Source organism: Homarus americanus, unplaced genomic scaffold (genome assembly GCF_018991925.1).
Source record: "Homarus americanus isolate GMGI-L3 unplaced genomic scaffold, GMGI_Hamer_2.0 scaffold24922, whole genome shotgun sequence".
Taxonomy (NCBI): domain Eukaryota; kingdom Metazoa; phylum Arthropoda; class Malacostraca; order Decapoda; family Nephropidae; genus Homarus; species Homarus americanus.
In genome coordinates, this window is record NW_024722610.1 from 1,308,604 (window position 1) to 1,321,740 (window position 13,137).

The following is a 13,137-nucleotide window of genomic DNA, read 5'->3' on the forward strand; positions in this document are numbered from 1 at the left end:
ATGTTGTGGGTGTATTAAAATGGTTGTGATTTGATGAGCATGTATGTCTGTATGTCCGTCCATCCTACCTATCAGAGAGTGTACTAAATGATTAATTAACCTCCAGGTAACTTAATTTTTCTTACCTGTTATATAGGGCTGAGAAAACAGTTAATCCATATTATATCGTCTTTCAACTTGGTTTTTTTTTTCCGTTTTTTATTCAGATTTTTTATTTTATTTTGCGCCATGTCAGAGGCTAATATTTGGCCATATTGATTAACTGGTTACGTAATTCTCCCGACAAAGAATTAAGAGGAACAGAATTAATCACAAACTGGTATTTAATTTTTATCTCCTCAGGTTTTCCGCCTATTACGTCACTCGCTCGCTCGCTCGCTCGCTCATTCATTAGCAAATTCGTTGACGTAAGCTGGAGAGAAATAACGTATACACTACTTTAGTTATAACGAGGTAAATGTGAAATAACTGGGTGATTGTTATTAACCACTTTGAGTACGGTGATTTTTTTTCTTTAAGGACTCTGACTTGACCCCTTCAAGGGGTTAAGTCTCCGTATTCAAGGGGTTAAGTCCCGATATTCAAGGGTTAAGTCTCAATATTAAAGGGGTTAAATCGTCGTATTCAAGAGGTTAAGTTATCATACTCAAGGGGTTAAGTTATCGTATTCAAGGGGTTAAGTTATCGTACTCAAGGGGTTAAGGCATCGTATTCGAGGGGTTAAGCCAGTATATTCAAGTTATCACTTCATCGTACTCAAAGTATTCAGGTGGTTGGCATCGTACTCAAGGGTTAAGATATCTTACTGTACTAACACTTCGTACTCAAAATATGAATATATATTATTCACTACACTGACACTTGGTACTCAAGGATTAAAACCCACCTTCCTCGTTCCAGCAGAAAAAATAATTGATAAAAAAAAACCCAAGTGTTTTTTTTAGGGGTAGAGAGTAAAAAAAAAATGAAAAAACTAACAAAATATCAACTAAAGGTTTGAAAGAACAGAACACACCCACATACAAAACGACTGAGGGTGTGGCTGATTAAAAACATTGGAACAATACTTGAAAAAAAAAACTCTCAAAGACTTAAAAAAAAAACAATTATCTATCAATTTTTTTAAAAGTGTTACTACCTGAGGTTTTTTTTTTTTTACCTTAACTGAGAAACATTAATAATGACATAGTGCGACTGTTATAAACTTGTGTGGCGATAAGAAACAGAGAAAGAAGAAGGAAGACTATTGGAGCATTTTTTTTTAATACATTGTGTCGACTCTTCTACACCTCGATTGTACTAAACTTCTTTATCAGGTAAGACAGACAATATATTTTTTTATGAGTTTATCCCTTGGTTTAGTTTTATTGTTTGTTAATATTGTTTTATAGTTGGTTTTATTTTTCTCTCTCGGTTCCTCTGTTCATCAATCTCCTTCTCTCAATTTATGTCTTTACAATATATCTTTTTTATATCTATGTATGTCTCTATCTATCTATCTATCTATCTATCCTCTTTGTTTTTACTAACTAATCTTATTCCATCTATTTAATGTTTATATTTTGGTCATGTATTAAAAAAAAAATCCATATTGTTAGATTTTTTTTACACATTTTGTTGTACACAGAAGAATTATTTTTTTTTATTTTGTTAAAAAAATTGAATAAGAAAAATAAATGAGGATTTTCCTATTTTAGTATTGATTCGTGACCTTCATATTCTGTACTAGTGTTCCTACCACTGTATTAGCCTGCCACGCCCTTGTACCCACGACCACTGTATCCTGCAATATTGTTCCTACCACTGTAATACCCTACCACACCCTTGTAACGACCACTGTATCCTGTTCTAATGTTCCTACCATTGTAATCCCCGACCACACCCTTGTACCCACGACCACTGTATCCTGCAATATTGTTCCTACCACTGTAATACCCTACCACACCCTAACAGTCTAATATAGGATGGTGTTTGTGAGATAATACTGAAGTTTTTGTTTGCGGAGTAGAGGGCCGAGCACCGGGGGACTTGACTGTACTGGAAGCAAATATCCTAGTGATTTCTAAATGGCAATGTAAAAATTTATTGTCGAAAGAGGTTCCATAATTCCACGACAGAAATTAAGACGACAATATTGTTCTTATTAGTTATTGTTCTTGGAATTATTACTCTTGGTTTTATCATTATTGTGTCAGTATTATTGAGAGGATTAGTATTTTTGTTGCTATTATCATCACTTCTTTTGTTATTCATTTAATTTTAAAGATATATTCAATTCAATGTAAGGAAGACACAGACAGACAGACAGACAGACACAGACAGACAGACACACAGACAGACAGACAGACAGACAGACAGACAGACACACAGACACAGGCAGACAGACACACAGACAGACAGACAGACAGACACAGGCAGAGAGACACAGATAGACAGAGATACAATTATCAAAAGTAAATTGAATTTTTTCATGTCACAAAATATATTCCAACAATTTTATCTCAATTTATATTCCTATACAGTATATAAAAAAATCAATTTACCCCATTTTTTTAATATTTTCCCTAAATTTCATAAATTCTTGGTTAAAATTATTTTCCCAACGAATATATATATATATATATATATATATATATATATATATATATATATATATATATATATATATATATATATATATATATATATATATATATATATATATATATATATATATATATATATATATATATATATATATATATATTTTTTTTTTTTTTTTTTTTTTCCTAATAATTCACTTGGGTGGGTAGATAACATTCTCAACCGTATAATTAAACCAATTATCTAAAGAGGAACTATCGCCTAAAATGGTTATGTTTGTAAATGTGTAACATTTAGCAATATTATTAATTAAGTAAGTCCTATGCATGATAGCCATTCCATAAATTAGTTTTCGTTTCCTTTATATTATGTTTTGGAATCGGTCTATTTGTCTATCTAGCTATTTTCCTATCTGTCTCTACCTAAAGCAGTGGAGAGTTGTGTTCTGGGATGGATGGATGGATGGATGGATGGAGAAAATTACTAAAGGCAAAATACACAGTCAAATCCATCGTAAATTCACTTAAAACAACATTACTTCACATAACATAATCACACATTGTCTAATATTTCTGTATAGTTCTATTGATATATTTAAAAACCTAAACTAATGAAGGAGCCTTTAAATATAGTTCACTCAACCCCTTTCACTCCTGAGGACGCCATTTTTAGTGTTTCATTTGGTTAACGTCATAAACTCCTGTACACAAGGGGTTAATGTTGCTCTTTTAATATTGATGGTAACTGTTCGGTAATGGTTAGAAGACGATGGTTTAACTCCCAATGGATAATATTTAGATTATCGTCCTTGAAGGGTTAATTCTTTGAGGATAATAGTTTAAGTCATGACTCCTCAAGGATGATGGTTTAAGCTACAGTCCTTCAAGGTCGATAACACAAATTTTAAGAATGTTAAGCCTTTTCAACCTCTGAAATTCCCATCTCTGTGAGTCATCGGATCCCAACCAGCTCCTTATATAATATGTATAAAGTATATATAACATGTATAATATCTATAATGTATATATAACATGTATAATATGCATGATAATGTAGCATGACAGAAGTAGAAAATATATATATATATATATATATATGCTATTTAATAAACTGACATCCAAAGATAACATCGTGATTATTCTAGTAGCAAAAGGAAATAACAATGGATTTACGAAACTTAGGGAAACATTGATATATTACCACAAAGGAACTAGAGAGGGATTGTGTGTGTGTGTGTGTGTGTGTGTGTGTGTGTGTGTGTGTGTGTGTGTGTGTAATAATAATAATTAATAATAATAATAATAATAAAGGGTTTATTTATAGAGTTGCAGCCGGCGGCTGAAAATATACAAACTTACATGTGATTTAGACATAATGATATACGTTCAATACATTTACAGGGCTGTACAGTACATAAATCAGGAGCTGATTATTATTTTAACACTAGGTGGGATGGTGCTGTTCTTATATCTATCAGTGCGGGCTCTTATGGGCTGAATTTTGTTGTAGTGGCGGACTGCGCGAGGCGGGCGAGGGACTGCAGGTGGCAGTAGGTGGCGATGACGAGGATGGTGCAGTAGTGTGTGTGTGTAGTTTTTGGTATGAAGAGACATGTATAGAATTTAGTGTGAGAAGTTGTATATAGAATTCAGTGTGAGGGTATAAATATATAGAGATTTAATGCAAGTATACATATTCATAGTTTAGTATGTATGGTTTCATATCAAGGGCTCAAGTATGCAAACAACTAACCAGAACTTAATCTAAATGCACACTTAAAAATTAAACTGAAGACATACTGAACACACATTACAAGAAACTGAATAACATTAATGTACCATAATAACCTTTCCAGCTATTTATTTCTAACCAAACTCCATACTTGAATATTTACTCTTGTACTGAACGAAATTCCTGATTCTGAGAACGATCATAAAATATTTTTTGTATTTAGAAAGCAGAAGTTAGATCCATATTTCATCGGCGATCGAAGGCAATGAATTATTCTTGAAGCGTCTGATTGCAACTCTCCACTGTTATATTTTGCAACGACACCGCCAGCATGCAATTTACGTGGTGGGTAGTCCGTCTTGATGGTAAGGGTGTGTATATCAGTGTCACGAGGTTCATGTGATGTGGTTTGTCTTTGGAGAGAGAGAGAGAGAGAGAGAGAGAGAGAGAGAGAGAGAGAGAGAGAGAGAGAGAAAAAAAAAGAAAGAGAGAGAAGGAAGTATATATGTACTAAAAAGACATTCACAGACAAACAGACAAAAAACAGATTGAACAACAGACAAATAGACTAACAGAGGGATAAACAGCAGACACACAGATGGTTATAGACAGAAAAACAGCAAGGCAGCTACATATGCAAAACAGATAGAAAACAAAATTATACATATTTCCCCCACGAGTAATCGCAAGGGGAAAAAAAAAACAACGATAAAATTCCCTTCACTTCCTTACTTGTGGTCAAAATCTCACATATCCGCCGTCGATGCCATAGACAAAAAATGCAACCATCGAGACGCGGGCGGTGGAAAATGTAAGTTAGTCAAGCTAGCGTAAACAACTACTGAATTCTTATTCTAATTTGTGTTAAGAGATATTGATAATATTTTAATAAAGTAAAGAAGAACGTAGCAAAAGAAGAAAAAGATGAATGAAGAAAGAAGACTTAAAGAAGAAGAAACAACAAGAAGAAGAAGAAGAAAAAAGAAGAAGAAAAAAGAAGAAGAAACAAGAAGAAACAAGAAGAAGTAAAGAAGAAGAAGCAAGAAACAAGAAGAAGAAAATGAAAGTAGAAGGAAGAAACAAAGAAAAAGAAAGAAAGAAGGAAATAGAAAGAAAGAAGAAAACTAATAATAATAACATCACCACCAACAATAACAACAATAATTACCATAAAAAACACAATCACAATAACAGACCACGTACAGTTCTTGCCAGTATTGTATTCAAGTTTAAGACCACTGAGGTGAACGCGAGGTGTTAGATATTCTGCCCAATGGATTATTAATATAACCTATTGAGCTCCTGTGGTCGTTCAGTGCTCAGGTATTGTGTGTTGTGGTCGTTCAGTGCTCAGGTATTGTGTATTGTGGTCGTTCAATGCTCAGGTATTGTGTGTTGTGGTCGTTCACTGCTCAGGTATTGTGTATTGTGGTCGTTCAGTGCTCAGGTATTGTGTGTTGTGGTCGTTCAGTGCTCAGGTATTGTGTGTTGTGGTCGTTCACTGCTCAGGTATTGTGTATTGTGGTCGTTCAGTGCTCAGGTATTATGTGTAGTGGTCGTTCAATGCTCAGGTATTGTGTGTTGTGGTCGTTCAATGCTCAGGTATTGTGTATTGTGGTTGTTCAGGTATTGTGTGTTGTGGTCGTTCAGTGCTCAGGTATTGTGTGTAGTGGTCGTTCAGTGCTCAGGTATTGTGTATTGTGGTCGTTCAGTGCTCAGGTATTGTGTGTTGTGGTCGTTCAGTGCTCAGGTATTGTGTGTTGTGGTCGTTCAGTGCTCAGGTATTGTGTGTTGTGGTCGTTCAGTGCTCAGGTATTGTGTATTGTGGTCGTTCAGTGCTCAGGTATTGTGTGTAGTGGTCGTTCAATGCTCAGGTATTGTGTGTTGTGGTCGTTCAGTGCTCAGGTATTGTGTGTAGTGGTCGTTCAATGCTCAGGTATTGTGTATTGTGGTCGTTCAATGCTCAGGTATTGTGTGTTGTGGTTGTTCAGTTACCTCCCTGTCCTTACATACAGAAGTTTGTTTGCGATTACTACCTTACCAAACTCAATAAAACTCGATGTTATTATCATTATTCTCGTAAAGACCCTTCCTACCACTATCAAATGTTATCAAGTAAACTCCACACAGTTTCTGACCTTCTCGTAAAGGCTAGGATACATTAATTAATTCACTAATCACCTCGTTTGGTCACCTATTTAGTCACCTTTGTATTTGGGGTCATTTCACTTCAGGCCGTGCAGTTCTCTTAAACGTATCCAGTGCGTGTTATTACTACTGTCTTCTAGGCCAAATAGATATCGTATTAATTCTGGTAAATTTGCCACAGAGAGAAGCGCTACATTTCACATTTATTTTGGTACATTTGGCACAAGCACACTCGCCTCTCCCCAAAAAAAAATTTCCCTGCAGATGTATTCACTGTGTTTTGGGTAAATTATTCAAACAGTCATTTGAATAATCGGTTTGGACAATCGTGTAGCTCTCCGTCACACATGCTTGCAGACAGACACACACACACACACACACACACACACACACACACACACACACACACACACACACACACACACGCTTGCAGACACACACACATGCTCGCAAACTTACACACATAGGCTCGCAGACACACGCACACAAACAAGTCCTCCCACAAACATACACAAAAACAAACCCACACACCCACACCCCGCCCACACATACAAGCAGTACCTATCCACAGAGGTCCGCCCGTAGAGTCCTTTTGAAATGGAATTATTATGTATTTATTTAATGTAGTTTATCACAGGGTTTAAATGGAGTAGTATTCAGCACAATATTTGCATCGACAGGCCGCTATTCATGTGTATAAAGGATCTCCTACCCCCCATATAAATTGAATGCGTCGGGATATGAATATTTCGAAGGTGCACTTTTATCCACACGCTGCTTACAATACCCCAAGCGAGCAGCATGTGAGTGGTAGTGATTGTATGTGAAAATAAGAACTGAATTTACCAGCGAGATGTTAGAACACAATAATGAGCCAGGCGTCATAAGCTCAGAAGAGAATCATTGTTGCTTTTTTTTGTTTTTTCTCCAGTATGATCAGAGACACTTCATGTATATTTGTGATTTTGATGACATAGACATTACCCCTACCCCCCGCCCCCCAAAAAAAAAATAAAATAAAATAAATGAAACATTATATAAACGAACCACAAACTCAAAACTTTATTATAATTTTATTTACATTACTGACGGGGCCAGGGGTGAAGGAAAGATGGACCCCCAAAAAATAAAAAAAAAGTTCATCTATATTTTTACTCGGGATGGGGGTTGGGTGGGGGTTGGGAGGGGGTTGGGAGGGGGGAGGTGGACCTAGAAAAAAATGGTTCATCTATATTTCACACGATCACGAGTTCATGAAATGGTTCGAATTATCAAAGAGAGAAATGTAATTGAAATTTTTGCATATATCTGAAACACAGAGTCGTGTCCAAACAGATGTGCATTAAAAAACCATAAATATAAATTCAAGTGAAATAAACCCTTTGTCGGGACTCGAACCCGGGAACTGGTGGTAGATGAGTGATTATTACCAGAGATAGATTAGTTGTGGTTTTATTCCATGCAGTGTTATGCGTATTAGGTCTTTATCATAGTCCTTCCAACAACGAACTGTATTATCCAGGTTCCCAAAAGACTTACAGTATCTCCTTGTACAGTCACTCAAAAAAACTATGCATACAAAATTGCGTTGAAAATATATGACAATAAACGAAGGATTTTGGCAACCCTACAACAGGAGTCGCAGTGTTCATTCTGAAATTCATCGACCACCTTAAGTAAAGATATTTTTTTGAGTGTCTGTACAGTGATTTTGGTCATCACAAAGGCTGTCATAGGTCAAGAACACCTGATGGATGGATTTTAAAATTTCTAGTTACGAAGATAATTTAATCTATAAACCTTTGAGAATCTATCTTTGTGTTACAGCATAAGTGAATCAGGAGGTTGAATTTTTTTAACCTAAATATCTTTGAGAAATAACATCATTGTCATAGCTTAAGTGAACCTATTCACTGCTTTATTTCTCCAATCAGGGAGGGAAATATAACTTACTGACTTGTGAAAATCCTTTATAGTGTTTTAGCTTTAGTGATGCAAATAAACGCGTCCACATAAATAGTTAGTATTAGTTAGGTGAACAAAACTACCTAAGGACCATTGAATCTTCAGACCCACAGAGAATTCATTTTCCATACTCGTACACAGAACTCACTAACGATTTTTTTTCCACGATTCAGTTGTTAAAATATAAAGACAAACACGAGGGTCCAGATTAACAGAGGTTCCATATATGTATTTTGCCCTCTACTGATGTGTTAAGTGATCGGATCCTATTATGGTAGTCTCAGTGTAATGTTGGTACAATTATTTACACGATTTCGTTTTCATATCATGTGTGTGTGGGGGGGGGGGGGGTTAAAGAAACATAACAATTAACGCAAACTTATTTCAGAAACTCTTATTGCTGTTTTAAGTGGCAGTTATTACTTCTTTTTTTAATAAGTAATATCTCTTATTTATTCTCACTAAATTAAAACCAAAAGAATAAAAGCTTTTAGACCTATGATATAAGAACCAGTGTGTAAGAAGCACTTGAAATGAAGTGGTTTTTATTATAGGTCAGGTAAGGTTAGCGTTAGGGTGCTTAAACTTTAGGACTTAGGTGAAGTAAGTTGGGGTGGTTATTCTTCAGGTGATCAATTAGTATTATCATTAGTAGTAGTAGTAGTAGATCTGCGGCTTAATTAATTTAACACAGATAGGATAGCTACTTATGTATTAGGATATTTAATATTAAGGTAATTAAATGGTGGCGAAGGTGTGGCTATTGGGGAAGGCTGGAGGCCACGTATAAAAAAAAAAAAAGTAGTAGTAGTAGTAGTAGTAGTAATAGTACTACTAAACTCACACAGGCGCCCCTCCCTACAGAGTACATCACATTAATATCGCTTGTAAATTCATGAAAGTGTTCCATCAAATCACAAAAATTTCACGGCCATTGGTTTCCACTGATGAGCAAATCCTTTCATCGTGTGTGTAATATCGATATTGCCATAAATTAGCTCAGTGGCTACCTAGCGAGTGTGGCGGATTAATCAAACACTTGACATATTCGCTGCTTCTGCTTCAACCACACGCTAATAGGCAGTCTTGTTTGGGTGTTCATGTAGAATGTGTGGTGGTGGTGGTGGTGGTGGTGGTGGTGGTGGTGGTGGTGGTGGTGGTGGTGTTGTTGTTGTTGTTGTTGTTGTAGTAGTTGTTGATTTGGGTGTTATTGTTATTAGTATCATTGATATTTTCATTACTGTTTTTGTTATTATTATTATTATTATTATTATTATTATTATTATTATTATTATTATTATCATCCTATCTATCCCATGTATGTGATAACTGTTGTGTTATCTATTCTTGTTACCTATCTGTTCTATGTCAGTTATTCTTTGGTTTATCTGAGGATATTCTTTATTTTATAATTTTTCACTTATTTTGTACTATTTATTATGATTTTCTTTTATCACTTATTTTATCTAATTTATTCTAACTTATTCAGTATTATATTTTTGCTTATTTAACGTAATGTTATTAAAATGTGTCATGACGTCACTCGCCAAATGTAAACAAAGTGCTTATTTAAAACTCATTAAATCCGTAAATGAATCCGACTTCAATCCGGATTTGGATGTAAAATGTAATATGACAACATTCCCTGTCGGCTTCTCCTAAAAACACTTTCTCCTCGTTCGCAACAATCCATCAACAAATGAGGGAAGGATGAAGGAGGAAGGAGGATGAAGGAGGAAGGAGGATGAAGGAGGAAGGAGGATGAAGGAGGAAGGAGGATGAAGGAGGAAGGTGGATGAAGGGGAAGGAGGAAGATTAGGGAAATAGGTGAAAGAGGAAGGTATAAAGGAAAATGAGAGAGAGAGAGAGAGAGAGAGATAGGGGTAGAGACAGACTTTTCAAAAATAAGAATAAAGAGAGAGACATGAAACATTAGAGAGAGAGAGAGAGAGACAAGAGACACGTACACACACACACACACATGCTGCTCTCTACCACAATAACCTAATTCAAGATTCAATTCCCCAAGCCCTTGACTTATCCTACCAGGAGAAGCTTTGCATGACTAGTTATGAACCATTCATGATTAGATTATAGCAGCTAAAACAACATGGTATTTCCTTGGGGTTAAGACAATAAAACTCGAATGACAAAAAAAAATAAATAAATAAAAATATAATTAAAAAGGTAACAAGTTCTTCTCAACCCAAAGGAAATTTTATCAGTGTAAGTAGATTAAAAAATTCTCACGACTCTGTAGCTAAGGTTTTCTATATCCGAGTTAACGAATAGAGTGGACGAAGAAAGGAAGGAGAGGTGAAAAAGAAGAAGAAAAAAAATAACTGAGGGGACGAACTTCGAAAGGGTTGAAAGGAAGACAAGAAGAGGATAAAAGAAAAGGAAGGAAGGAAGGAGGGAATGAAAGAAGGAAGGGAGGGAAGAGGGAGGAAGGATAGACAAGAAAAAGAAGAAGAGGGGAGAAATAAAAGCAATGAAGAGGGGCAGGCAGGAAGGAAGGATAAACAGGAAGAAATGAAGCGAAGAATAAAATAAAATAAAGAAGGGAACGAGGAAAGAAGGAGGAAAAAACAGAACACAAAGGGAAGAAATTAGATAATTCTGAGTTCACTTTTTACTGTACGTCTTGCCAAGGTGAAGTCATAAGCACCTGTATGTAAATATGTCTACATGTTTTTGTTTCTCTCGTTCTCTCTTTATCTTCCTTTATTCTCTTTATCATTTCCCCTAATTTCCATGAATCTTCTGAACCCATCAATCCATTACATGAAAACTGATTCGAACGTAACTTGCAATGATATGAATTGCTTAAAACAATGATGACGATTGACTGAAAGCGAAACTGCAATGACTTGGGATGACTTAAAACGAACCAACAATGACCTGAAATGACTTAAAACGAACCAATAATGACCTGAAATGACTTAAAACGAACCAACAGTGACCTGAAATGACTTAAAACGAACCTGCAATGACCTGACAAACATAAAAGGAAATTGCAATGACTTGGATCGACTTGAGACGAACTTTTCACCTACCTGATTTATGTTGCAACATCTCCATCTCACAGAAGATCAACAAAAGCTTCTTGACACGACGAAGCAACTGGAACAGAAGAAAAAAAAGATGAAGATAATGTAAAAAAAAAGCATAAAAAAATAGAAGGTGAAGTCAAAGAGCTTCATTGCGTCTCGAGACAGAGCAATCAAACTCGTATTGAAAGACCAAACTCCGAGAAATGGCTCCTGGGAACGGACGAACTTCCCCTGACGAGTGGAGAGGGGATGGGAGTCGTGATGTCATTTGCAGGAACAGTGGCGAGGTCAGGCGTGCCGTTTATAGCTTCGATTAGGAGGAAGGTCAAAGGGATGAATCTTCGAGTGACTGGTGGTGGTGAGATTTTGGGTTATTTAGCGGGGTGACGGCGGGTGCAAGATGACCTGCCAACACCATCGACTAGTTGCGACTTTGGCATGGTTGGAAGGTGTGGTAGTGGTGGTGATTGTTGTATTGTAGTAGTAGTAGTGATGATAGATGTGGTAGGTGTGATGGTAGTAGTGGTGGTGGTTGTGGTAGTAGCAATGGTGGTGGTGGTGGTAGCAGTGATGGTGGTAATGGTGGTGGTATTTATAGTGGTGATGGTGACAGTGGTGGTGGTGATAATTGAAGTGATGGTGATTGTGGTGACGGTGGTGGAAATGGTTGATATGATGGTAGTGGTAAGTGTTTATAATCAGTATGGTAATCATTTATTTACCAGCATAATAATAAATACAATATGTGGGTTGTTTTGCGATCTGACATTAATTAGCTTGATTATTTCTCATTGTACTAATTAACTCAACGAGAGCATTTACTGAGTGACTGACTAGGAGAATAAACGTACTGTACTTCCTCCCATATCAATTCCAACCAATGGCTCCTCACGAACGCAGTTTATACATAGCCTCCTATTCATTCTCGTTATATGAAGACAAGAAGAGGATGAAGCTCGTCTCATTCTAACCCATCGTCTTGGAAACTTATCCTCTCAATATTCTTCTACATCTCTAACCACTTCACTTCCCATGACCTGTAAACACCTTTCACTAGATAACAATACACAATGTCTCCAAGGTAAAAATCATAAGGTATACAGTCTCTCCTTTCCTCTCTTGATACCTACACAGCAACAGTTCTCTCAAGGTCTTGTCTCAGTGGTCGTAAATCGTATTCACAGTCATCAAATGTTGCCGTGGAAAATGAACTCCTTCCTTCTGAGCAGACATGAGCCAGAGAAATGCCTGGGAGGGGTGGGAGGGTGGGAGGGGAAGGATTGCTGGGAGGGTGGTAGAGGGGGAACTGGAGAGATGGGAATGGGGAGAGGGGAATGAACGTTGGAAGAGTCAAGAGTAGAATAATAGAAAACTCACGAGAAGTAAGGAAGAAGTAAAAGCGGCTGATGTGAGACAAACAGGCAAACAGACAAAGAAATACTGAGAGAGAGAGAGAGAGAGAGAGAAGGAAGGAGAGAGAGAGAGAGAGAGAGAGAGAGAGAGAGAGAGAGAGAGAGAGAGAGAGAGAGAGAGAGAGATCACACAACCACCACCCACCACTAAAAGAATTTATAGGTTCCTCTGCGGGCCACACACATACAGTATAAGCTTTTGTAATTGGTCCACTCTGAGGCGCTCGACCAGACAAGTTATGATG

At 36.6% G+C, this 13,137-nt stretch overlaps 1 protein-coding gene across 3 annotated transcripts in view; it reads left to right on the forward strand.

Annotated features, from left to right (window-relative positions):
* The first annotated feature begins 882 nt into the window (after positions 1-882).
* The window catches only part of LOC121862868 (hemicentin-1-like), an 82,048-nt gene continuing 69,793 nt past the window's right edge, over positions 883-13,137 (forward strand). For all 3 annotated transcript variants that reach the window (XM_042361218.1, XM_042361216.1, XM_042361217.1), the window contains exon 1: positions 883-1,316. The gene's annotated coding sequence lies outside the window, so the exon portion shown is untranslated. The remainder of the gene's footprint in view (positions 1,317-13,137) is intronic.